We start from the raw sequence: 27,607 nt of genomic DNA, 5'->3' as shown, positions 1-27,607 counted from the left end.
CACATATATCCTTGCATGAATACATAATCATATATATATATGGTTATATATGTGCACACACACGCATATATATATATACATATATATATATATATATATATATATATATATATAATTTTTGTATATATAAACGTGTATATTTATGCATATATATAAACATACATAGAGTATATAAATGGTAAAATGGTTGGAAACGACCTGGTCTTTCATTTGAAGGGAAAGGGGTTGATCCCAGTATGAGATAGAAATCTATTTCTGTTTGAGCACTATATTGTGTTGATATATATATATATATATATATATATATATATATATATATATATATATATATATATATATATATATATGAGTGTGTGTATGTATGTATTACAGAAATTTTTTCTTGATTTATTAGCATATTTTTCAAAGAATGCTTTTGAGTAAATGATATTATTCATAGTAAAAGTGAAGTGTGTTGGCATAGGTGAAAGGGAATGCGACTGACTTGGAGTAAAGGTGGTCCTCAGACAAGGTTATCCTATATTTATGTGGCAATTTAATATCTTTATGAACGAAGTAAAGCAGTAGTAAAATTGAACTGTTGTGGATGCAAAGTTATAAGGAAAAGAAAACTGATTATAATTTAAGTGTTGAATGGTTGATATTTAAAAATGGTACATTAGGAATTCATCATCATTATCAACCTCTATGTCTATTGACGCAAAGGGCCTCGGTTAGATTTCGCCAGTCGTCTCTATCTTAAACTTTTAAATTAATACTTTCCCATTCATCATCTCCCACTTCATATTTCTTAGCCATATAGGCCTGGGTCTTCCGACTCTTCTAGGGGCTTGTGGAGCCCAGTTAAAAGTTTTGTGAACTAATCTCTCTTGGGGAGTGCAAAGACCATATCCAAACCATCTACATCTAACCCTCACCATGATATCATCCCCATATGGCACTCGAGTAATCTCTCTTATATATTAATTTCTGATTCTGTCCTGCCATTTAACTACCAATATTCTTTTGAGGGCTTTGTTCTTAAATCTACAAAATCTGTTGGATATTGTTTCAGTGTCATACCATATTAGTAATTATAGCTAGTGAGTCCAAACTGCAGAAACTGGTAAAAGAGGATGGTAAGACCTGATAGTTGTGTAAATGTGATCATATGGGTAAAGGGGGAACAGGAATAAGAAGCATATAATAATAAACAGGCTAGTGAGAAAATGGAAGCCATTACTTCAAACTAGTATCTGTTAGTCAATATAACAGATGATGGTTGGATAAAGTAAGAGCTGAAACACAGAATAGGTGAAGCAAGAAAGTTAGCAAGATTCGTACAAAAGATTGGGACGAGACTTTTAATCATCTGTCAAGTTGGGAATGTATGAGGGAATTGTTGAGCCAACTTTCCTTCATGGCAGTGAAGTTTGAATACTGAAAAAAATGAAAAAGGTAGCAACGATTTGAAATGGTTTGGTCATATGGAAAGAAAGGAGAATTTTTTTTTACTGAATTAAACGTATAATTCGAGCAGGGAGAAGAGACGTACACCTACAACGTACTTGATTGACAAGATAACGCAGGTGTTGATAAGGACACGCCTTGACCCTAAGGACGCAAGGAGAAGCAGTAGAAGCGTAGGGTGCAATGTCGGTTGGGGGTTAGATGCAATGTTGGTGAGCCCTCTATGTAGATAGTGAAGGGACAAATGGTTGATTAGATGATGCTCAAAATGCATGTACAGATATACCGTGTGGTGGTACGGGGGTTGTGCAGACATGGAATTTGCAAACTCATACATGGTCATCATTATTTTTTACTTCAAGAAAGACGTAAATTGCGACAACGTTGGTTAATTTTTCAAGAAAAAGATGTCAAGACAAAATTATTTCATTTTAAGGAGACCATTACATTCTGACATTCTTCCAGCTGTGAACTTAAGAGTGGAGCAGGAAAACAGTTGTGAAAATCTTTACGAGGCAATATGATGCAAACCTGAGGGAAACGTCACATTAAGGGTTCATATTACGTAAAACATAAAAAATGAAATGGGTTAATTCCTGAATTTCATTATTACAACAAACGCAATATTTACCTGAGGGAAGATTGCAAATCCTTCCGTAAATGTAAGCGGGGGAGACTTTTGTCTGTCCCAAATGCATATTTTCTTGGAAAGAACTGACAAATATTCTAAATAATGTTTGTGAAATAAATGTTAACTTGTAAATGACGGTCATTTACTACATGAACTTAGACAACCACAAATGAAAACACCTGAATAAAAATTACAAACGCCTGGTTTTTAATTATTGAAAGGACCCATTCCAAAGGGACATTAATTTTATACGTTTGGAGTTATTCATCTTCCTCAAGGATTAAATGGAAATATGTTTTTGAACTTATTTTTGTGTGAAAGTCAACGATCTCATGGACAGAAGGATTTTAATGATTAGTTTTGGCTTATACGCAGTAAGTTGGCCAGGACACCAACCACCCGTTGAGATACTAACGCAAGACAGTTATTGGGTCCTTTGACTAGCCAGACCTTTCTCTCTAGTTACGGGTCATTTTTCCTTTGCCTACACATACACAAAAATAATCTGGACTATTCTTTACATATTCTCCTCAGTCCTCATACGCATGACAACACTGAGATTACCAAACAATTCCTCTTCGCTCAAGGACTCTTAATTGTTCAGTGGCTACTTTCCTCTTGGTAAGGCAGAAGAGACACTTTTACTATGGTAAGCAGCTCTTCTAGGAGGACACTCCAAATTCAAATCATTGTTCTATAGTCATGGGTAGTGCCATAGCCTCTGTGCCATGGTCTTCCACTGTATTGTGGTAGAGTTCTCTTGCTTGGGGGTACACTCATTTGTTCTATTTTAAGTTTGTATAGTTTATATGTAAAAGATTTATTTTAATGTTATTAAAGTCTTAAAATGTTTAATTTTAATTGTTAATTACTTCTCTTGAACTTTATTTTCTTATTTCCTTTCCTCATTGGGCTATTTTCCCCGTTGGAGCCCTTGGGCTTATCGCACCCTGATTTTCCAACTAGGCTTGTTGCTTAGCAAGTAATAATAATAATAATAATAATAATAATAATAATAATAATAATAATAAAAATGCAATTCAAACTTTAACATGAATGTAATTCAAGCTTACGGTAGCACGCAGAAAAAGAAAAGAATAACTAAGAAATCTTATAAATTTTCCCGGGTCTTTATTTATTTTCTCCCTATGATTAAGAGTGAAACATGAAATAGCCTTGATAATAGTTTTACGGCAATTCTAACATTTAGAATGGTAGGGATTTTTTTTTTACCAGAATAATTGCCCTGAATTTTTTCCAAGTGTCTTTCATCACGAAATAAGAAATATCATCTCTTCCATATGGAAGCTATTTCAAGGTGCACAGGGATGCAAAGAGACCCATCGAGAAATAGACGCTACAAAAGCTGACGTCATCCGGAAACCTACATTTCAAAGCAGTCTGGGAAGCAATAACATCCCCGTATGTTATATAGCGAAGAAACATCGGATATAATATCATTTAACAAGGTGGAGAAATTCTATCGTTTTACCGATTTTCTTGCATAATGCAAAACACCAGTTTTACTGCTCTCAGCCAATATCATGGAGCAGTGCACAACGCTATAAAGGCTACGAGCAAACATTAGAAAAGTTGATTCATTGATTAACTGATTTGAAGTTTTCTCGCATCATCACACCTAAAGACATTTCAAAATAAGTCTAATAGTTTGCCCAATAAAGAGTATTATTCTTAAGAAAATATTGATTAAAAAAGTTCATGTTTACGTAGTGGATAACTATAAACGAAGACGCAGCTAAAGGTTTGCTTTCTATACAAAAAGAAAATCAATTAAAAAAATTAAAATGAGGACGCCAAAGATGATATTCTAGAACAGGAGAAAACCTCGAAAGAATTAATTACGGTTAAGAAATAGTTCTGATCATTTCATAAAAAAAGATTTATTCAAAATCCCACAGGAAATAGCTGCAGAAATTCACGCCACCCGCAAATTTATTAATTGTTCAAGAATGAATCATTTTGCAAATGTTAATTGGGCATCAGACAGAAAAACATTCTGCGATAGTTATTTTTTTAACTAAATATCGATGGAGAAACTACTGGGTATCATTAAGCAAGTGCCAGCAGAATACCAAGCAATATTAACATAAGGATGGCCTCTAAAATGCATCAAGTTAAGAGTAAAATCCAGACATTTAATGGTAGGAGAAGGAGTAACACATACTTAAAAATGCAAATATTGCACAACCGTTAAAAATCAGTTATGTAGAGAAGCCTTCCGCTAGATCTTGGAGAGAGAGAGAGAGAGAGAGAGAGAGAGAGAGAGAGAGAGAGAGAGGGAGAGAACTGCATACTATTCATTCTGACACTGTTTTTATTCCATCAGTAAATATTTCTATTCTTATTCGGTAATCGCTACAGCTCATGCATAAGAATAATGATTAATTTCGTGTCAAAATGTATACCAAGAATAAGTTAAAACAATGAAGAGAGTGTTTGTGAAAACCCTGTTGAATATTTAAAGGAAATCGTCAAGTTGCTAATTTCTCTAAATTTATAATGACAAGAAAATGTCTTTTGCTTTTATTTTGGAAATATTTATTTCTTGATCAGCTTTCATCAAAGGTATTTAAAGTTATTGAAAAAGAATTGGTTATGACGGAAAAAAGTAAATGATTGTTAAGAAGCTATTAATTAAGTGGAACCCTCCTTCGTTTTACTTTTAACAGTTAGAGCAAGACTTTTAACATCATGCAGAGCGAGAAACTCATTAACATATTCATTAGAATTAATCAAACATTAAAAAACTTCAGCATAAACTAAAATAAATAACGGAATAATGAACTCCATTAACATAACACTTTTATGGATCATTTGATGACCATCTCTTATTGTAATAGAATTACTTCATAATTCTGACTTGTCGCCACTTTTCATTTGTAAGGTAATTAAAAATATACACGTGATGCACAGTATATAAAGTAGTTTGTATTTTTAGTGTCACTGTACCTCGATAAAATATATATCAATCGTCAAAATATTTTTTCGACATTCGTTTTTATTCGAGTTTTTTTTTTCCTTAACACAATATTCACACGGCCTTAAAAAAGCTTCTGGTTTGTCTTTACTTTTCTACTTTTCATTTGTTAGCCAATTCAGAATATAAACGTAATGTAGCTATAGGACTTTGTATCTTTAGTATCGCTGTATTTCGGAAAAATATAAACATCATTAAAATATTTTTTTACTACATTATTTTTATGTTGCGTTTACTTTTCAAATAATTCTCAAACAGACTAAAAAAAATAAATAAAAGATTATCAGTGTAACCATACACGTGATGGTTCAAAATCAAATAAAAACTAAAATCAGGAGGGTCAATGCCTTAGAAACTGTGGGTCATATGCACTTAGCATTTATGATTCCTTAGGGCCTAAATTAGATGCAAGGGGAAAGGAATTTCATATTGGTGGTTTACTAGTGTCTGCGGTTTATATGTTACACATCTTTAAAGTATAATTATGTCATATGTAACAATAGATGAAAACAATATGTATAATATATATACATATATACATATATCAGTATATTTCTATATATATATATATATATATATATATATATACATATATATATATACATATATATATATATATATATGTACATATACACATATATATATATATATATATATATATATATATATATATATACGAATAGGGATATAATCTATATATATATATATATATATATATATATATATATATATATATACGAATAGGGATATAATCTATATATATATATATATATATATATATATATATATATATATATATATATATATATATATATTATATATATAAAATATGATATGATATAATATATATGGATACATATATATGATGGAGTCTCATATTAAGATAATGATGCGTTTGAATAAACTGTCACTACAAAGTTCTTTGGTTTTCAATAAGAGTTTTAGACACAGCGACAATCACCGCAAACCTTTGAATTAAAAAGTCCATTTACTCGACCTGGACGTTTTCTTTGAACAACGAAACAAGAGCGAAAAAAAAGTTGTTGATTTCATCTTCAGAAGATTTGTTAACAACACTTTTGATCTGTAATATCGCCATTCACTTCACATTATTGCTTTGCGTGAGACCACTTTTTCGCTTTCAGTCCTCTGAACAGATAGGGATGTTTTTAAATTATTTTCACTTCTAGAATGTCCTGTCTTGATATGCCATATGTCTGTACACTGAAGACAGTACAAATAAATAATAATAATAATAATAATAATAATAATAATAATAATAATAATGTACATCATAAAGCTTCATACTTCAATATTAAAATCTAAATTTAAAATTTACGGAATGGTCGAATAATAAAACAAATAATATTCTACACCAGAGTGACCGAAACAATTTATTATGAATGTGGATTTAGTTGTATAAAAGCTCCTTACTTCAATGTTAAAATTTAACGGTAGGAAAGATTTAGCTTCAGGGGGAGAATTGACAAAACGAATTTATAATTTAGATACACAAATACTTTCCAATAAGAGAGAGAGAGAGAGAGAGAGAGAGAGAGAGAGAGAGAGAGAGAGAGAGAGAGAGAGAGAGAGAGAGAGAGTCACCTGTAGATTTATTTGAAATTTCTTGATTACATTCGGTCTCACTTCAGAAGTGAAAATACCTGTCGTTCATATTTGATTAACAATGCATGTTCTTAATTCCTATAATAATGACCTCAGTTCACTCTTTTGTGTAATTAGCATTGAATATCCCAGCTCTTAATACTAACCGATAGAAATCAAGCCCAACATCCTAAGTCTTTCTCGAAGGAAATATTTGAAGTTAAATTCAATATTTCTTGGTGAAAAATAGGGATTTTCCTTTCTTCTCGAGACGAAGACGAAGAATGGAAACCTTTTACCAGATTGCACCCATTGTTAACGCCACATGATAGCTCTCTTTGAAGGTCCAGGACGAGTGAAGCCTTGTCAATAGCGGTACTAAACAACCACAAACACACACACATACACAATCATACACAAAAGCTACCCATACATACACTAACCCACGAGGACACTGACAGATTTCTTTTTCATATCCAAAGATGTGGATCAACGGTAGACTTTTTGAAAGGACGGTGTTTTTAATTTAAGAAACAATCAATATTACTATACTGTTAAAGTTTGAACAGTGGTTTGATAAAAATGCAGTCCACAAAACACACACATAATACATTCACCTGTGTTCATCTTGTAAACTCTATATCATCAGCGTGCAATTATTCATAAAAATGAGGATTAATAATCATTTGTGTTCTTATGTTTTACACAGATGCCAAGTCCTGCTTCCCAATAATACGTCGTCAGCTTAAAACTATTTTATTTAGAATTTCTAAACTTTAATAAAATATTTTATTTGTCTGATTCTGTTACCTTACCATTGGCGAAGTATTCTTTTATAAAGATTTTTTCTAATTATGTAGCCTCGCTTACCTAGAAGATGGGTTTAGGAAAATTTAAGAAAATGCGACTAATCTCTGCATCCCAAATCTTGGAGAAAAAGGGAGCAAAGAATAGAAGACAATGGTACCTCAGCATACGAGTTTAATCTATTCTGGGATTGAGCTCGCAATCTAAAATGCTCGTAAACCAAAATAATTTTTCCGATAAGAAATAAAAGAAATAAAACTTGATGTGTTCACGTCTATAAATACACACATACACTCATTTTCATAGGTTTGTAATAAATTTCAGGGATCAAATTAAAAATAAGGACTGGCCTTGTCGCAGTTGAACCTCTTGAATTCTACAACAAATGCCTTTGTTGCTTTGACATCGGAGATTTCAGTTCTGTTGCACAACACCCTGCATGTCAGTTCTCTCTTGAAATTCTCAACCAACCACGGCTTTGACTTTATTTTTCTTTGTCTGCTGAAGTACCCAGATGTTTTTAACAAGGTCAGCATACAGATGAGAAGCAAGATTTCAACATTATGAAGAACACCTGATCGTATTGATGTGTATGACTACATTTTTGACAGGTCTGCCACACTCACATCTTTTTCATGCTTCTCCTTGAAACAAAAAGGTTTCCCCTCTACATTAATCATCTTCTTACCACATTTTTTAAACATCTTGTGGCCCACTGTCTACATTCTGTACACTACTGTTACTCTTAACGGTGAACAATATCGATCTGAATTTTTTATAAAACACGTGGGCACAATTCTACAAAGGGCCCTTCCAAAGAGAGTCGCAAGATAAATATAGGTGATGCTGGTACGAGTGGTGGTCAGAGAGTGAAATAGTTAAGATCTGAGCTAAGGCGAAAGAAAAAGTTGTCGAAATCATGTGAACACTGCGTGGGTGACATATGGGTACTGCGCGACTTCTTTGTGCACATTGCGAACTAGACTCGCAAATACTTGTCCATAAAAATGCACATAAGGAGAGAAATTTTTGCTTGCACACCTTTACAATACTTTTTATGTCCTAAACCAATCTTACACATTCAGTCACTCAAAAATCAGACTAGCCTTAGAAATGACAATAATATAATATATAGTATTCCTTGTTGAAAACGTTTAGGGTTCCCATTCACATGTATAAATATCATATAGTTTTATATTTATTTTCTTTGTTCCCTCATAAAAGTTTCAACTCCAATAAAATCTTTTAAATTTTCCTTCCATCGTTATAATACACAAATATATTACAATATATGTATGTATATATATATATATATATATATATATATATATATATATATATATATATACATATATATATATATATATATATATATATATATATATATATATGTGTGTGTGTGTATGTATGTATGTATGTATGTATGTATGCATGTATGTATGTATGTATATTATTATTATTATTATTATTATTATTATTATTATTATTATTATTATCAAAGCTAAGCTACAACCCTAGCTGGAAAAGCATGATGGTATAAGCTCAAGAGCTCCAACCTGGAAAAATAGCTCAGTGAGGAAAGGAAATGAAGAAATAAATAACCAACAAGAGAACTAATGAACAATCAACATGAAATATTTTAAGAACAGTAACAATATCAAACTACATCTTTCATATATACCCCTTAGAACCTTAAGAAAAAAATAAGAGGAAGAGAAGCAAGGTATAATAACGTGGCCGAGTGCACCCTCAAGCAAGAGAACTCTACCCCAAGACAAGCTATGGCACTTTCCAAGACTAGAGTTTGTTAGGTCTAGAAAAATCGACAATAAATCTTTGCCGCAAATTACCAACGGCCAAAATGAAAGCAATGTCTACTGAGAAATTCCTCCTCAGTCTGAACTCGGATGTTGTTGTCAACATGGATCAGCTGCAACTAGGTCTCGACCTCCTTGAAGCTCCTTTAGGAATTCTCACAGACTAAATCTAAAGGATCAATCAATCGCTGGGCTTTGAAGGATCCTCTCACGCCACAGACACTGGATCGTAATAACGCCTTGGGGCGACGCAGGAATCTCTCTCCAATGCAGGGAACGCAGAGATTATGTGAAAATTAAGGATTTGCCGAGATTCCGGGAAAATTAAAGGTATGCCGAAATTCTGGGGAAATTATGGATTTGCCTATATTCCAGGAAAATTAGGTACGTCGAGATTCTGTTATGTTTAAGGCTATACCGAGATTCTGGGAAAATTAAGGTTATAACGAGATTCTTGGAAACCTAAGTTGGCAAAAATTGCGGGGAAATTAAGAATAGGCAGACACTGTAGGATAATTTAGGAGAGGGTGAGATTCTTGGAAAATCAAGGAAGCAAAAATTGTGGGAAAGTTAAGGGGAGGCGGAAACTGTGGGAAAATTAAGGATGCAAAAATTGCGGAGGAAATTAAGGAGACAGAGATTGTGGGAAAATTAAGGAGAGGTTGATATTCTGGGAAAATTATGGAGATACTGAAATTCTTGGGGGAAATCAAGGAAAGGCAGATTCTGGGAAAATTTCAGAGTGGCCGAGATTCTAGGAAAATTAACGTGAGGTTAAGATTCTAGGAAAATTAAGGTGAGGTTAAGATTCTAGGAAAATTAAGAGAGGCCTAGATTCTAGGAAAATTAAGGAGAGGCAGATATTCTTAGAAATGAGAGAGGATAAACTTCTACGAAAATTAAGGAGACGCAAGGATTCTGGGCCAATTATGAAAATAGTGAGAAAATTAAGGAGAGGCTGAGATTCTGGGAAAATTGAGGAGACTGCAATTCTGGGGAAAAATTTAGATTGAAAGATTCTGGGAAAAATTAAGGAGAGAAACATTTTGTGAAAATTAAGAAGCTGAGATTCCAGACCTTGAGACTGGAAACCAATTCAAGTAATAGTAAGTGAACGAAAATCATATCGCTCTACCAGTATAAATGTAAGGTCGTCCTTGACTTTTTCTCCCTCCTGGCACATACCAAGTAAAAGACTAAATAAGGTATTGGTCAAGCGAAAAAAAAAGGTGAAAATATCATTTTTATTCATTTTTGTTTAGATGATAAGTATAGTACCCAAGTCAACCTCTTCCCCCAAGATATGACTAGGGGAGACCAAGTAGTGGGTGTAGATGACTCGATGTAAAACTATGGCTGCTCCATAACATCCCATCCATAGCTTTCAAGAAAAGTTCATAGTGAACACAGCTACACCACAGGACCCACAGAGCGAATGTCAATGAATATCCCAATCAGCCACATGGTTGATGAAAATGGAGTGTCTTAGGAGGATACTATTAAGTTTGTAAGTTCAGGACTTTCTGTTCACAGAATAAACAGAAAATATAATGTGAAGGAAAAAAAGCTATATCTAAAAACTTTGCTCTGATTATCTGGATGGCGCAGTACAGTGCAGGTTCTAATCAAGAAAGTGAAACAATATTTGTAAAAAATAAAATCTTTGAAACTTACGGGCTTACGTCCAAAAAGTGTAAGACTATACACGCTACAGGTCCGAGATACCTGGTACACAGAAGGCTTTAAATAAACTAATAAGTCTTCTTGTAGAAGTAAAAAGCAGCTTATGCTTTATAGGATTCTATTCAGACCAGGATCATTCTAATATTAAAAAGGAATCTGTGTTTATATCTTTGTACATTCTAGTTTTATAAATTACGTAAGGGATGAGTCTACTAAAATATGGAAAAAATACTAATAATCTTTTATTATCAACTTTTTTTTTTTTTTTAGAAAACTTCATGAATATTTTCCCCAAAGACACTGCAAAACACACACAATAAGGAAAGATGGAATCGATGATAAAAATTATTACACTGTCTACGTCTTCATGAATTATATGCAAATGATCCTCTATTTAAATAATTAGAAAATATAAAGTCAGTGCTTTGATATATAGTTGAAATCTGTTTTTATAAATAATCATGCTTGAATATCAATAATGCTATGTAAAATATGCCTGTTCAGAATTTAATTCATATCAACAGACAAAAATCTTAAGACACATATATACATATATATATTCATACTTCTATCTTTATATGCTTTATATATATATATATATATATATATATATATATATATATATATATATATATATATATATATATATATATATGTGTGTGTGTGTGTGTGTGTGCGTGTGTGTGTGTGCATATGAAAGCGTGCGTGCTCTCTCTCTCTCTCTCTCTCTCTCTCTCTCTCTCTCTCTCTCTCTCTCTCTCTAAGCGAAATATTAAGGTTTATCTTTTACTGTAACTCGACATATTATGAAGTTAAAATTCTCCCTCTCCTTTTAGCTTGACCACTTATCCTCATTAGGCGTCAAAGAAATGGAAAAAATGGTTTAAGGACTTCAGTATTCAGAGGCCAATGACAACACAAAGGGACATGTGAAGCATTTTAGAACTAAATCTGAGATTCACAGTTTATTGAGAGAGAGAGAGAGAGAGAGAGAGAGAGAGAGAGAGAGAGAGAGAGAGAGAGAGAGAGAGAGAGAGAGAGAGAGAGAGAGAGATACTTTTTTCCTGTCAAATTTCAATAAAAAATTGAAAGGAATAAATTTTATTAGTGACAAGTCATGCTTTTTACCTTTCTCTTTCGTATACTGGAACGGAATCTGGATGGACATGTGAAGATGTAATGTCTTAAACGGGAATATTTTTATTTTTTATTTTTGTTGAAGGTTAAAAGGAAAAATAAGAAAACACATGCGAGGTCATGACTAAAATTCACATTTTTTTTTCTCTGAATGATGCATAAGAAAATTTATAAGAAAGGAGAAAGGAAAGTTGCAACGCCTTTCTCTGATTTTTAATTTTTTTTATTTTCATACATGATGGGCATGAAGTATAGGTAACGAAAGATTAAAAAAAATATAAGAGAAACAAATTCTGAAAGAAAACCACAAGGGAAGGAGTAAATAAAAGGAAGATAGTCGGAAAAAATGAAAAGATCCACGAAAAAAGAAAATTGGGAAAAAGATATAGATACGTTACCAGATATAAAGTATAAGAGGAAAAGAGATAAGAGGATGAAAATAAAATGGAGGAAAAACCAGTGAAGGGAAATATGACAAACCATCGGGAGGAAAAAAGTAATTAATGCCCGAAGTGACTAAAGCACCAATTAAAAGGCATACTTTCTCAAAGTTAAATAAAATATTAATTAAGCATTAGTACAAAGAACCTTATTATTTAGGTGTCATCATTAGTGTGCACGCGTGTGTTAACGGGATGTCATCACAAGGTCAAGAAAATACGATAAAACTTTCAAGATAAATTCCTTATCTCTCATATCCGAGATGATTACCTTTTGAAGCAAATCGTCGGTGTTTTGAGATTGTTTCCAGGGCAACGTAATCATCTCCCCAGAGCAGACTTCATATGAAAGGTAATCATCTCGAGCACGACACTGTTTAATTGCAGATGCAAAGTTTGCTCCAGTTTCATTCAGCAGTTTTTAAAACATCTCGCTCACATGCAGGAGACAGCGGGACAACTTCCTCCAAACTTCGTTCCTAAACTTTTACGAAATAATCTAATGAATGAAAAGAGTTGCAGAGCAAATGAAAAATAAAAATATGTATGAAATAAATAGCAGAAGCAGAATGGCGTCCTGGGCCATAGGGAAAGCACAATATAAAAGGCGAAGTTACAAGTAAATAACAAACCACAAAATCTTTGGGAAACAAAGTGAAGTTTTATTCCTATTGTGATTTCATTTGCTTCCTTTTTAATTACGAGAAAATGCGAAGGCAGGGGCACGGAAAAGTAAACATTCATTAAAGAAATGTAAGGATAAAAAACTTAAAGAAAGATATTTTTCCCCAAGTACAAGAATATTACCGTCATCATCATCATTGTAGTTGTTATCTCATAAAATAACCAAATATTCACTTTAAAAAAAAAAAAACCGTTGATTTGTGAACATGAAATTTAATATAATATAATGACCATGTTTGGAAAACAAAATGTGCAGCTTGATAAAAATATTCAACACCAAAATGACATTGCAATTCAAATAACATCTGATAAGGGAGCAAAAGGTTTCATAGAAACTGTAGAGTTACTCTCACTCTCAAACTACAGTAGAGAGAGAGAGAGAGAGAGAGAGAGAGAGAGAGAGAGAGAGAGAGAGAGAGAGAGAGAGAGAGAGAATTTCCGTTTATGCATGCAAAATATATTCAGCATTACAGAAACAAAACCTAAAGAAAATATCGATTAAAGAAAAATAAACAATAAGACATTGTAAAGAGGCACATTCAGAATCCTGCACTTGCCCTGAGGGACGAGTTGGAAACAACTATTGAACCTGCCTAGCACGATTACGGACAACCTGACACCAATAAGATAAGGTTTTTAAACCTAGTACAACTTCATACAATAACCATACACAAGAGGCCATCATCTATTCCCAGACTTTCATATAGTGACTTGGCGTTAAAGAAGATGAAGCAGCAGAAATACCAGGATAGGATGTTGTCGCGCCAAATCTGACAAGTCAGCTTCTATTTGAATCAAGGCAGTTGATCTACATGTCTATGAATGCACAAATTGCTTTAGCTGTGAGAATCGAGCGTATCGGACTTGGTGTAGCTGGACCCTAAACCAGGTAAATGTAATGACAGTTAAAATGAAGTGGCAATCGTACAAACAGGCAAAATGAGTTGGTACCCAGACGGAAATTATTCACAAAACAATTGTATGGAGAGGAAATGAGGGGGCAGACTGGGCATAAAAGAGTAAGCAAACAATTGGACATACAACGAAATGAAGGTGCAGACAGAACGGACAAGGTTAATCAGACACTCGTATTGACAGACATAATGAAGTGGTAAGCTAGACGGACAAGGTTCACCACACAATCATACAGACAGGAGATGAAGGGGCAGACTGGATAGATAAGATAAACCAAACAACCATTCAAAGTGAAGTTGGAAACCAGATGAGCAATGTTCACCACACCACTATAGACAGAAAATAAATTGGTACACCAGGCAGAAAAGGTTAATGAGACAATCTTAAAGATGGATAAATGAAGTGGCAGATCAGAGGGACAAAGTTCAGAAAACAATAGTTCTGATGGCCAAAATAAAATGGCAGCTCAGCTCGACTTGATTAAGTAAACAAATGTAAAAAGACAAAATGAAGTGACCACCCAGACAAATATCGTGAAGTAAACAGACTTACAAAGACAAAAAGAAGGGATAAACTAGACAGATATGGTTAAGTAGATAAACACACAGGGACAAAATGGAGTGGTAGACAAGCTGAAAATGGTTAAACCCACACAAGTATGAAGACAAAATGAAGTGGCAGACTAGACAGGCATGGATAAGTAGATAAACGCACAGAGGCCAAATGAAGCGGTGGACCAATCTGACACTGTTAAATAGAAAAACGCATAGAAAAAATGAAGTGGCATACCAATTGGACATGGTTAAGCAGATGAATGTACTAAGACAAAGTGAAGGGGTGGACCAGACAGACATAATTAAGAACTCAAACGTAAAGAAACAAAATGAGGTGGTAAACCACAAGGACATGGTTGAAAGGAAAATAGTAAAAATGGATAAAATAAGATGTCAGGCAAGATAGACAAATTAAGCAAACCAACACACAGACAGGTTAAGATAATGCAGCACACAGGGCATATGTGAGTAGGTAAACATACATATATATACAGCCAACGTGAAGCGTCAAACCAATTAGACAAGGTTCAGCAGATGAATATGAATACCGATAAGCTGATATGGTAGACCAGATGGACAAAGTCAGCCAGACAAACGATAAAATGGAAAAGATGACATAGCAAACAAGATTGACTAGGTTTAATAAGTGTAGCAGAGATGGGCCAAGATAATGTGGCAGAATTGAAGAGCAAAGCTTAACAGAAATCTGCACAGACTGATACATGAAGTAATATACCAGATGTATAAGAGTAAGTAGACATGTACATACCATACAAGAAGACACAACAAATCAAATGGCCATGATTATGCAGGCAAATGTACAGACACGTCATGGTAAAGTAGTAGACCAGATGGACAAGGTTAAAATGATACACGTACACAGACAACATGAAGTGACAGGCTAGACAGCAGCAATGAAACCTTCATGCCAATCAGAGATGCTGATAAAGCTGACCAAACGGAGAAAGTGAAATAGAAAATACATATGGATCAACATAATGCACCAGATCAGATGGATAAATTCAAGAAAACAAATACATATATGTCAAGATGAACGACCAGACCTAATGACAATGTCAAGCTGTTAAAAGTACAAAGGGGTGAAGTTGACGCATTAGATCAGTTGGAAAAGTCAAACAGAAAAATGAAATTACAGGTCAAGATGAGCCTGCAGACATTGCGAACTAAGTCAGGCAGGTTAACGTATACACAGGTTATGTGGACACAGCAGACCATACGAATGCAGGTTAGCAGATAAACATACATGGTTAAGAGAACGAAGAAGACCAGATGAATAAAGTCATGCACAAAAACATATATGCAGGTCTAGAAGATAAACGTATGCATGAATCAAGAAGATACAGCACACCAAATGGACACAGTTAAGCAGATAGCCCTACACAGGTCAAGATGATACAGAAGACTAAGTTGAATAGATAAAAATACAGGAGGTCAAAATGATAGACCAGACCAGACTGACACCAAGTCAAGTTAATAAACGGGCAGCATACATATCAAGATAAAACCACATGGACAGTCAGACAGCATATCAGATGGAATGTCGAGCAAATAAACGCAAACATGGGTCAAGAGAACGCACCAGACTATACAAACAAGGGTCAAACAGACAAACCAACAAGCGAGACAAGATGACGCAGCAGACCAGACGAACAAAGTTCAGCTAATAAAAACATACACCCGTGTCAAGAGGACACAGCAGACCCGCAGAAAAAAAAATCAAGCATATAAACTCACAGAAGGGTCGATGACGAGGCAGACCAGAATGGCCTTTATAAGGAGACAAACGCAGCAACATGTGAGGATGACACATCAAAGTAAACAGACAAGGTTAAGCAGACACATTTACAAGCACGTCAAAAGGACATAGCAGATCAGAAATTCATGGTTAAGCAGATAAACCTAAGGGCCATGATGCGCGGACAAACGGAAAAGATTAGTTAAGCAGACAAACCTAAAGACAGACAACTTTAAAACAAATAACATGGCACCATCCATAATGGAATGAAAAAATACTCATATTGTATGAATTTTCCATCTTATATACGTCTATGAACCTGATATGACCTGCACTACATAATAAACTGGATGGAAATAATAAACCTTTACAAGAAACTAATTAAATGTCGAACTACATCCTGGACGAGAGCCAACCGGAACTTGATCCTGGAAAAAATCATCAACGGCATCCAAATTGCAATGACTAAAAGCTATTGCCTTTAATTGGAATTTCTCTTAAAAGAGAGAAACTTATCATGAACTTCTGTACAACTTTTGTTAAAAGATTTCATACGTCATTCTTTTTATTTACACAAATGAAATATCCATTATAAACTAATCATGATATAATACTGTAGTTGTCATTGATAATGAGAGATCCAAATATCGTTATCAAGAGAGATGTTTTGAGTTTTGTTTGAAAGATTTGGAGGCTCCCAAGGATTTTGAAGACATGATTATATAAAGTCGGAAACGGAGATATCACTAATGAGAATTGTGGTGGCCTAATGGAAACGTCCCTGCCTGGCGTTCTGCTGGACGGGATTTCAAGTCCGGTCCAAACTTGATAGTTTCCTGAGGTGTCTGCAACCTTACCCTCCTTGTCAGCTAAATATGGGGATTTTGGGGGAGTCATTGTCTAGCTCTCCCTGGTCCTAGCTTGGGTGGAGAGGGGCCTTTGACGCTGATCATATGGATATATGGTCAGTCTCTAGGGCACTGTCCTCGTAAGGTATTGTCACTGTTCCTGGTCTCTGTCATTCATGAGTGGCCTTTAACCTTAAATGGACAGATCAAATCTATTCATTCTAAAATCCCTCATTACGATCCTGTATCTTCGAATAAAGCCTGGGTGAACTTTAGTGCCACTAAAGGGATCTGAATGAAAGTCTTTCCTAAACCAAAAGTTATATACATTATCATTCTATTTTCATAGTTATCTCAAGAGAACAGTTATATGCAAAGGAAGGAAGATAAAAACCAGCGTCGGAGACAACAATGGTAATGAAGCAATTTCCAGCGGAACGAGAATCTAATATTGCAATAATGATGCGTTAGGAGGGAATGCAATTATCAAGAGGAATTGTAAGAAAAAAGACATGTTCATAATTCTTGAGTAACCCCCCCCCCACCCCCAACAAAAAAAAAAAACCAATGTCATTTCAAGAGAAAGCTTGGATGAATACTGAAGGGTGTTAGGGCCAGATCTGTGTCCTACATAAGGTGGGGCAACCATAAACGAAAGGGGGATATGGTTGAATATTCTTCATGTGGAGTTAAATTTTTCATTTTTTCAAGGCACATTGATTGATTACTTTACATAATCTTGAGCCACATTGGTCATCGTCGCAAGATTTAATTTTTCTGTTAATGTTTAATATAGATTTCTTAATATATATACTTTATCTTTCATATTTGCACTACTACTCGATACATAGCTATGATCAAGATAATACTTCTCAACTTGGCTTTTTGTTGATGTTTGGCTGATATTCAATGCCCTTACTTATCACTATGGCTCCTTGTAAATGACTCCCAACAGTAAACGAACCTTCAGCTAGAATAATGACTCATTACAGGTGGCATCTTTGAATTTAGTAGTTGACAGTGTGATCACCATGTATACAATATTCACAAAGACCCTTTGAGAGTACCAGGCAAAGTTACATTTCAGTTTCCTTCACTGCTAAGAGAAATTATATTTTTTTTTCAATGTTGGCATTCGTATGTTCTCATCTGGTCACTGCTATACAGATAAATGAAACGACGTCTGTGCGTGATGAGATCCTCAACCAAAGACTTACTTGTGTAATGTTTGCTACCCATAAAAAAATATCTTTACAAAAATGTCTACGTCTTATGTTATTGAAATCAAATGTTGAAATTTACTTGAACCTTACAAAATATTTTGAGCGCTGTTTCGTAACTAACTTAACAGACGCGAGTATGTGCCTTATTTAGAAGTGAGGACTCCTGATTTAAAGATACTTAAACATGGTGGCTGAGAAATTTTTGGCATGAAATTGGTTCATCACAGAATCTGTGATTTATGATATTTAATTTCAGCATCTAGTTTTTTCTTGGCAGGATTAGTCAGAAGTAAATGCGTCCTCTCAATACTTCTTAAGAGACTCTTGAGCAAATTTATCTTCCTGAATCGAGTTTGTTCCTCCAACAATCTTAAATTGATCTTAATAGTTCCCAGAACTGTGTCATTGGGGCAAATCGCAGGAAGCTGAAAGTAATTTGCATTGGAGTGTTGTGACAGTCAAACATAGAATAACGAATGCGTTGACAATGCCGAATACCATTCCTCTTCAATTTACACTTTTCCTTAAATCTCTTTGTTTCGAGAGGAATTTATTCTTTCATTGTTCTTTTTATCAACAACGTATAACTACGTACAACGAATTTGCAAGAAAATGTTAAGATATTTGCGTTCGACAAATCCGGCAGGAAAAGAATCAGTTACTAGTCTACACCGAACCCTGAATTGCATTCCGAGATTATTCTTAAAGGGGACCGAATTTATAAATGAACGACGGCATGGCAATTTCCAAAAAGAAGAATGGTCAAAACGTCAAAAATATCAAAATAAAGTTACAATTCGAGATATTTTAATTTCATATACACAGACATGCACACGGTGCTGGAAAAGGTAACCCCTTTCAATTCCACTGACACAAGAGTATCTTCATGAGCTATTATTCCACAAACCATAAAAATTATATTTTACATTTTAGACCAGATCAACTATCCGATGGATTCAAATACCAGTTATAAATGCAAGCACACGGAAGGAATGAAACACTAACTCATTTGAAGTCAATTGAAACAGGAGTATCTTTATGCACTATTATTTCACTAACCATTAAAAAGCTATCCTACATTTTAGACCAGCTGCATGTGAACTACAAAAGATTCTGAAAAAAATATTAGCTTTCATCCTTTCAAGCCATAGCCATTCATTTTTCTTTACACAGAGTCATTAGATTCAGGAAGTTGAGAAAACTCTCCTGTTCTTTTTCTACCAGCCTCTAAAATTACTTCTGAAGACAAATGTTCCTAACCGAGTTAAACACCCACACGAGGTTGTTTTTTTTTCTCGCCTCCTTCGATATATACTTACATACACACATAAATACTGTACAGACTATGTTTATATATTCAAACTTTATATGGATTTTCTTGCTACAACGTTTAAAAGCATTATTCAATAGGTTTGTTTGCACATGCAATTCAGATGCATTGTAGTATGTTGGCCAAAGCTCAAGCCACCCGTTTAGATACTACCGCTAGAGATTCATTGGGTCCTTTGACTTGCCAGAAAGCACTATATTGGATCTCTCTATAATTACGGCTCCTTTTTCCTTTGCCTACAAAGACACGATTAGTCTGGCCCATTCTTTCCACATTCTCCTCTTTACTCATACACCTGACAACATAAAGCTAACCTAGTATTTCTTCACCCAAGGGGTCAACTACTGCATCGTAGTTGTTCAGTAGCTACTTTCCTCTTGGTAAGGACGGTAGAGGCTCTTTAGCTATGGTATGCAGCTCTTATAGGGGAAGGATACTTCAAAATAAAACAATTGTTCTCGTCTTAGGTAGTGCCATAGCCTCTGTGTCATGGTCTTCCACTTGGTTGGTTTAGAGTCCTCTTGCTTGAGGGTATACTCAGAAACACTATTCTATCTGTTTTCTTTTTGCCTTGTTTTATTTTTAATGGGCTATTTTCCCTGTTGTAACCCTTGGGCTTATGTTATCTTTATTTTCCAACTTGGGTTGTAGCTTAGCTAATAATAATAATAATAATAATAATAATAATATAATAATAATAATAATAATAATAATAATAATAATAATAATAATAATAATAATAATAATAAAAATAGTAGGACCATCTAATTGAATAATTTTCTTTTCAAAGAAAGTGGCATTTTACTTTTCAGAATCTCATTTTGTTTACCAAAAACTCTCCATCCTATACTTATCCTTCTTCTAATTTTGGTTTCATGCCTTGGGGAATTACTGTCTGTCCTAGGTAAGAATATTCATTAACAGCTTCTAGTGGTTTATCCATAACCCCAATCTGTTTTTTGTCTTCATTTTCACTGAATATAATCTTAGTTTTACTCAGTTTTATTTTCAGTCTTGCATTTCTGCTTCTCTATTCAAATCATCAATCATCTTGTGCAATTCCTCCCACGATTCACTATGTCATCTGTCAATCTTAACTTAAGGTGTACCCAATCAATTATAATTCATACATTTTCTCAATCTAAATTATTAAAAACTTCTAGGCATGCTGTGAATAATTTAGGATAGAAGGGGTCTCCTTGTCTAACTCTTTTGTTAATCGGAATTTTCTCATTATCTTTATGTAGTTTTAGGATTGCTGTACATCCCGTATAGATAGCTTCAAATGTTCTAACATAAAATTCATCTATTCTTTGTCTTTGAAGGACTTTCATTACTGCTGAAGTTTAGACAGAATCAAAAAATTTCTTACAGTGTATAAATGAGGTGTGTGAGATTCTGTTGACTTTTTTTTTATTAGGTGGTCAATTAAATGGATATGGTCAGTTGTTGAATACCCGTTTCTAAAGCCTGCATGCTCTCTTGGTTGACTAAAGTCTAACTGTCTTTCTATTCGCCTTAATATGATCTTTGCAAATGTTTTATATATAACTGGGAATAAACTTATTGGGCATTAATTTTTCAGGTCTTCAGTGTCTCCCCTTTTGTGAATTAATATAATAAAGTTTTCCTAAGCTGTAGGTATGTATAGAGCATTGTTGCAGACATTTTTTATAAAGTTGAGCGAGTTACACTACTATGAAATCTCCATCTATCATTAAATAAATTGTTAAGCCCTATTCTTTTGCTGCTTTGCCTCTTTTCATGTCTGTTAATGCTTTCTTTATTCCTCCTACTCTTACCTTTTGTACAAGCTCTAGTATTTTGTAATTGCTATTAGCAAAGTTATTTCTTATATCCGTATTGTATAGCACTTTATAGAAATCCTCCGCTATTTAATTCACTTCATCTCTTTTGTTGATATTTCTATTTTCATTCTTTAATGCAGATATCTGTTGGCACCCTCTTCCAAGTTTTCTTTTCCACAATTTAATGCTTCTTTCTTTATTTAATGTTTCCTTAATTTTGATATGATTGTGTTTACGAATGTCTTGGGTGTTTAGTTTGTTCATTGTTTTCGAAAATTCTGCTAATTCTACTCCAGTCTTTCCTTCATTAAGATTTTGGTGCTTTCAGGTGATTTTCCATGATCTTGTTCAAGAACTTACCCACCTATCTCTTGTTCTGATTTTAATACAAATATGGTTAAATTACAGTTCATTTCTTTTTTGCTTGCTTCCATATCTTCATGTAGCTTGAAGTACCTGTTTTTGTATTGCTAAACTAAACTCTATCAGATTTATCTCTTATTACAAGAGTGCATGTAAGATATGGGTAAATTGCACACGGTATGTACTGATGTTGAAGACGCTAGGCTAGGGCAAGGGTAGACTAGGTCAGGTCAGATCACGTCAGGTAATAAGTTTCACCTACAATTTTGAAGGATTTATTACAAAGTGAGTAGCAAATATAGGTTTAAACAAGGCGTGAGACTGAAAGATCAGCAAAGCTTTAGCTTTTCATGAAACTTAATATTTTATTGATAAAATTATAATTACTAGAAAAGGAATAAAGTGTAAATTATATTTTAACGGAAATAGAAAAACTTATTGAACTTGCTTTGCTTGAATACCAAGTGCCACATTCAAAACTTATTGAACCTGCTTTGCTTGAATACCAAGTGCCACATTCAAAACTTATTGAACTTGCTTTGCTTGAATACCAAGTGCCACATTCAAAACTTATTGAACTTGCTTTGCTTGAATACCAAGTGCCACATTCAAAACTTATTGAACTTGCTTTGCTTGAATACCAAGTGCCACATTCAAAACTTATTGAACCTGCTTTGCTTGAATACCAAGTGCCACATTCAAAACTTATTGAACTTGCTTTGCTTGAATACCAAGTGCCACATTCAAAACTTATTGAACTTGCTTTGCTTGAATACCAAGTGCCACATTCAAAACTTATTGAACTTGCTTTGCTTGAATACCAAGTGCCACATTCAAAACTTATTGAACCTGCTTTGCTTGAATACCAAGTGCCACATTCAAAACTTATTGAACCTGCTTTGCTTGAATACCAAGTGCCACATTCAAAACTTATTGAACTTGCTTTGCTTGAATACCAAGTGCCACATTCAAAACTTATTGAACTTGCTTTGCTTGAATACCAAGTGCCACATTCAAAACTTATTGAACTTTCTTTGCTTGAATACCAAGTGCCACATTCAAAACTTATTGAACCTGCTTTGCTTGAATACCAAGTGCCACATTCAAAACTTATTGAACTTGCTTTGCTTGAATACCAAGTGCCACATTCAAAACTTATTGAACTTGCTTTGCTTGAATACCAAGTGCCACATTCAAAACTTATTGAACCTGCTTTGCTTGAATACCAAGTGCCACATTCAAAACTTATTGAACCTGCTTTGCTTGAATACCAAGTGCCACATTCAAAAGCGGAGGAAAATTCAAAACAATTCAATATGTGGTTTCGGAAAGCCAGACTCACTCAGGCATGGAGACCGCCAGGCTGGAGATTTGAATAATTGGCTTAAAATTGGCAATGGACTTCGCTCGCTCCATCATACATTTCCATCACACCAATTGCTGACGACGGAACATGTTAGACAATTCCTCTCGACCAATGACTCATCGCCTTTTTCATAATTTGTTTTTAACCCGTATTCGGGCGCTAATTACCGCGGGGAAAAAAAGGTTTTGTTAAGGGAAATCAATTAGCAAAATAATCTATTTCTCTCGTGAACTCCCAATATCACTTTTACTATATTCAAATCCTTTTTAAAAATTCATGAAAATATTTCCGGTAAATTCGCAAGGAAATGGTGAAGGAGATATATTGTGTTCTTGAAACACAAAAGCTTGAAATGCATTACTGTCGTTCCTCTCAAGGCTCGTATAATCGAAAAAAAATTTGGAATCTAAGAAAATTTTTCATCTAAGCACAATGCCACAATTTCCATGATCAAACAATTCATATTGCATATGCCATATTTAACAATGAACTTTTCAACGGCTGCAATGCCAATCAATTTAATACCTTATAAAAAAAAGAAAAAAAAAATTATCAAATTATCACCCTACCTCACGCCCGTCAAACATCCTATGAAGTAGACAAAGAATACTCAAAATATAAAGATAAGGCGTAACTGCCAGCTTTAGTGAACCTGTAAAGATGGTCTGATACATTTAAATAATTCATGATATAATAAACAGCATTTAGGCTCGCTTTACACGAGCGGATTAGAAATCAATGAAAATCAATGAGGCTGTTTACACACTGTCCGCGCGGGAGAATTTCCGAGTGGCAGCGATTTACTGGCTGTGCGCACTACTAACCGCCGCAGTTCCAGTGTACCCGATTATAGAAACTACGAGGCGGCTCAGGGAAAATGCCTCCTAACGAGCGGAAATATTTCCATACGGTAAATATCCGCTCGAATGATTGACTGCTGCAAACCTTCTTCTTCTTCTTCTTCTTCAAAAAAAAAAAAAAAAAAAAAAAAAAAAAAAAAAAAAAAAAAACACGTGTCTATTAATTAGTCTTAAAGTTCATGTTTTATCCCGGAGGATGGGGAAGATGGTTTCCCAAAAGCTTCGCTGATGGAGATAAATATAGTACAGAATGTTGAAGTTCCTGCTTTCAGTCGTCTTTCTAGTATATCTGAAGCGAAACTGCTATTCATATATATATACATATATATATATATATATATATATATAATATATATATATATATATATATATATATATATATATATATATATATATATATATATAATGTATATATACGCATATATAATGCATACATTTTACATATATGTATACACATATATGTATACATGTATACATTATATATGCGTATATATACATTATATATATATATATATATATATATATATATATATATATATATATATATATATAAGATTTAAATCTTACAGTGACTACTGCCTTATCTCTACCCAAAACTCTCCCCCTATAAGAAGATAATGATTTCATTGTAAAAATAAGCACACCGAACTATTATATATATACATATATATTTAGTATATATATATATATATATATATATATATATATATATATATATATATATATATATATATACACAGTATACATACGCATAAATACATAAATACCTAAAATTCATAAACACGTGTGAGATTTTGTGCTTGTAGCGCGGCAAATAAATTTCCCTTTGCTTCACATGACTCACCTTTTTGGAGAACCAAGAGAATTAAGAGACCAAAATTCCAAGCGACAGTCACCAAATTCCGGGAGATTCCAGAAGCAAGAGACCTGTCAAAGAAATAATGTTATAAAAATATTATTAATTAGAATGTATAATGAAATCTTAAGATACATAGTAATAGCAAAAATAAATATTTGATTCGATCAGGGGAATATTAGATGACAGTTATTAATATACCAATTATGTATCGTTATATTTGTTAAACTAATATAAGTACAAGCACACAATCAGATGACAAAGTTTAGACGAGTCTTATGGGCCATTGTCTGAGACCTTCTGAAATCCTTTGTTTGTAAGACTGAAAGTCTGAATATATTAACCAGTTAAAATTGAACGTCTGAATACATTAACCCGTTAAAAGGGAACGTCTGAATATATTACCCTATTAAAATATATCTTATATTCTATTTATGTATCGTAACAACTAATATTTTCAGACTGTATAAAAAAGAGAATGTTATGATTTGTATAAAATTTAAATGTAGCTCATCCGTTTTCTTTTTCATCCCAAAAACTATTTATTAATAATCTTTATGCAAGAAAGATCTTGATATTTTATGGAACTAACCGGTTGAATAATATGCGAGTTCCCATCCTCCATAAGAACTAGATCATTACTTTCATGTTTTTAACTTTCTCTGGTTGTCTTAAGCTCATTTTCAACCCTTATTATTATTATCATTGCCAGCCAAGCTACAACCCTGATTGGAAGAACAGGATTCTTACAAGCACAAGAGCTCCAACATAAAAAGCAGCCCAAACTACATACAATATAAAAAAGAATTAAAAGAAATTTATATATAAAATATCCTAAAATCCTTAATAACGTTAAAATAGATCAATCGCATAAACTATGAAACGAGACTTATGTTACCCTGTTCAACAGAAAAATATTTGCAACAAGTTTGAACTTCTGAAGTTTCATCGATTCAATAGCCAGATTAGGACGATCATACCACGATCTGGTCACAGCTGGAATAAAACTGCTAGAATACTGTATGGTATTGATCACTATGATAGAGATGGCAAGATTTAGAATTAAGTACATACACGTACACGATGGTACAGGATGGGAAGGTCTAGATGCAAAAGGATGGTCAGAATTTAGAACATTTTTATAGAGAACAGAGAACTAACTGACCGTCGCGACGCTGCCAGAGATTAATGTCTAGATCAGGAATAAGTGATTTAATAGACTGCAAGTTTTTGTCTCGCAAATTAAGATAAGAGTTAGCAGATTAAGACCAAACAGGAGAACAATACTCAAAACATTGAAAGAATTAACACATATTATCCTAGATTAACCACCAATAATCTTAAAAGACTTTTTCAACAGGACAGTTTTTTGGTGCAATCGAAGAAACAGACCGATTGTTTCTCAAAAGTAAATTTACAACCAAGAATCACTACTAGAATTCTAAATGATTTTTGTATAGTTCGGGTTTGAAAATTTCTAGAATTAGATTACTATTTTGCAAATTTACCCCGTCAAAAACTTGAATCAAAAGTAAAGGCTGGAATGTACAATTTCTTTCTTTAACCCTAATAAGAATGTGAAGATAAAAAGAAAAAAAAATCCGTGCTACGGTGGCCAAACTAATTATTTATGCATTGCCTTTAATTACTTATGGACAGCCAATAATTACTTAATGACGCCTTCTAATTACTTAACTTCATGAAAACCTTTCTCTAAGCTAAAGCAAGCGTGTGCATGAAACTTACCAGTTCAAAGAGCATGTTTTTGAGACCACGTCCCTCTGCCAGTAATTAAAGAAGCATCAAAACGCCACACCAACCGACCTGGCGAATACAACAATAGAAAAAGGTTAGTTTTTAAGTTAAAAAAAAAAAACTATTTTCGTATAACGTAATTAGTTTTTTCATCAGTTATGGCAATTTCATACATTGAAAGTTAGATGGTACTTACTTTCACTGGACCATCCTAGGCCAGATGACCTGGTTCTGCCATTTCCATTGCGACTGGAGTCTTGAGATCTAATTCCTGTGATTGAAGTCTTTCGATTTGGTCTTTTCCAACTTAGCAAATTAGAATGACTTTATTTAACTTCTAACTTCAATTACGATCAGTTAAATTTGTTAAATCGAGCAAGCTAAAGCTAACCTCTGTTAACTGGACAAACAACGCAACCGACCGAAATTCCCGCAAAAATCCTCGTGGATTTACCAAACGCCTTAGCAATTCCAAAAGTTTTTTTTTTCTTTTTTTGTACTTCTTAAAATCAAAATCTATTCAAGAGGATCGCATAGAACGCCAAGCGAACGACCTAGTCAAGCTGAAAATCAAAGGTAATTAGCTTAATGTAACATTGTAATAACGTTTCCATACCTTTAGGAAATCCTTATCGTTGATGCTGAAGATGAGAGGTTACCCAGAACGGTTTTATGATGCAAGAAAAAAAGCTCATAATTAAGAAAGCAAAACTTATCCCCAT

The 27,607-nt window shown here is 33.8% G+C and overlaps 1 protein-coding gene across 1 annotated transcript in view; it reads right to left on the bottom strand.

Moving 5' to 3' along the window:
• LOC137614789 (tachykinin-like peptides receptor 86C) overlaps positions 1-27,607 on the bottom strand; it is a 102,249-nt gene that overhangs the window by 62,528 nt on the left and 12,114 nt on the right. The gene's annotated exons all lie outside the window — the stretch shown is intronic.

This window comes from Palaemon carinicauda, chromosome 21 (assembly GCF_036898095.1).
Source record: "Palaemon carinicauda isolate YSFRI2023 chromosome 21, ASM3689809v2, whole genome shotgun sequence".
Lineage (NCBI taxonomy): Eukaryota > Metazoa > Arthropoda > Malacostraca > Decapoda > Palaemonidae > Palaemon > Palaemon carinicauda.
The sequence above is the reverse complement of the archived record's forward strand: the minus strand, read 5'-3'. Positions and strand labels throughout refer to the sequence as shown.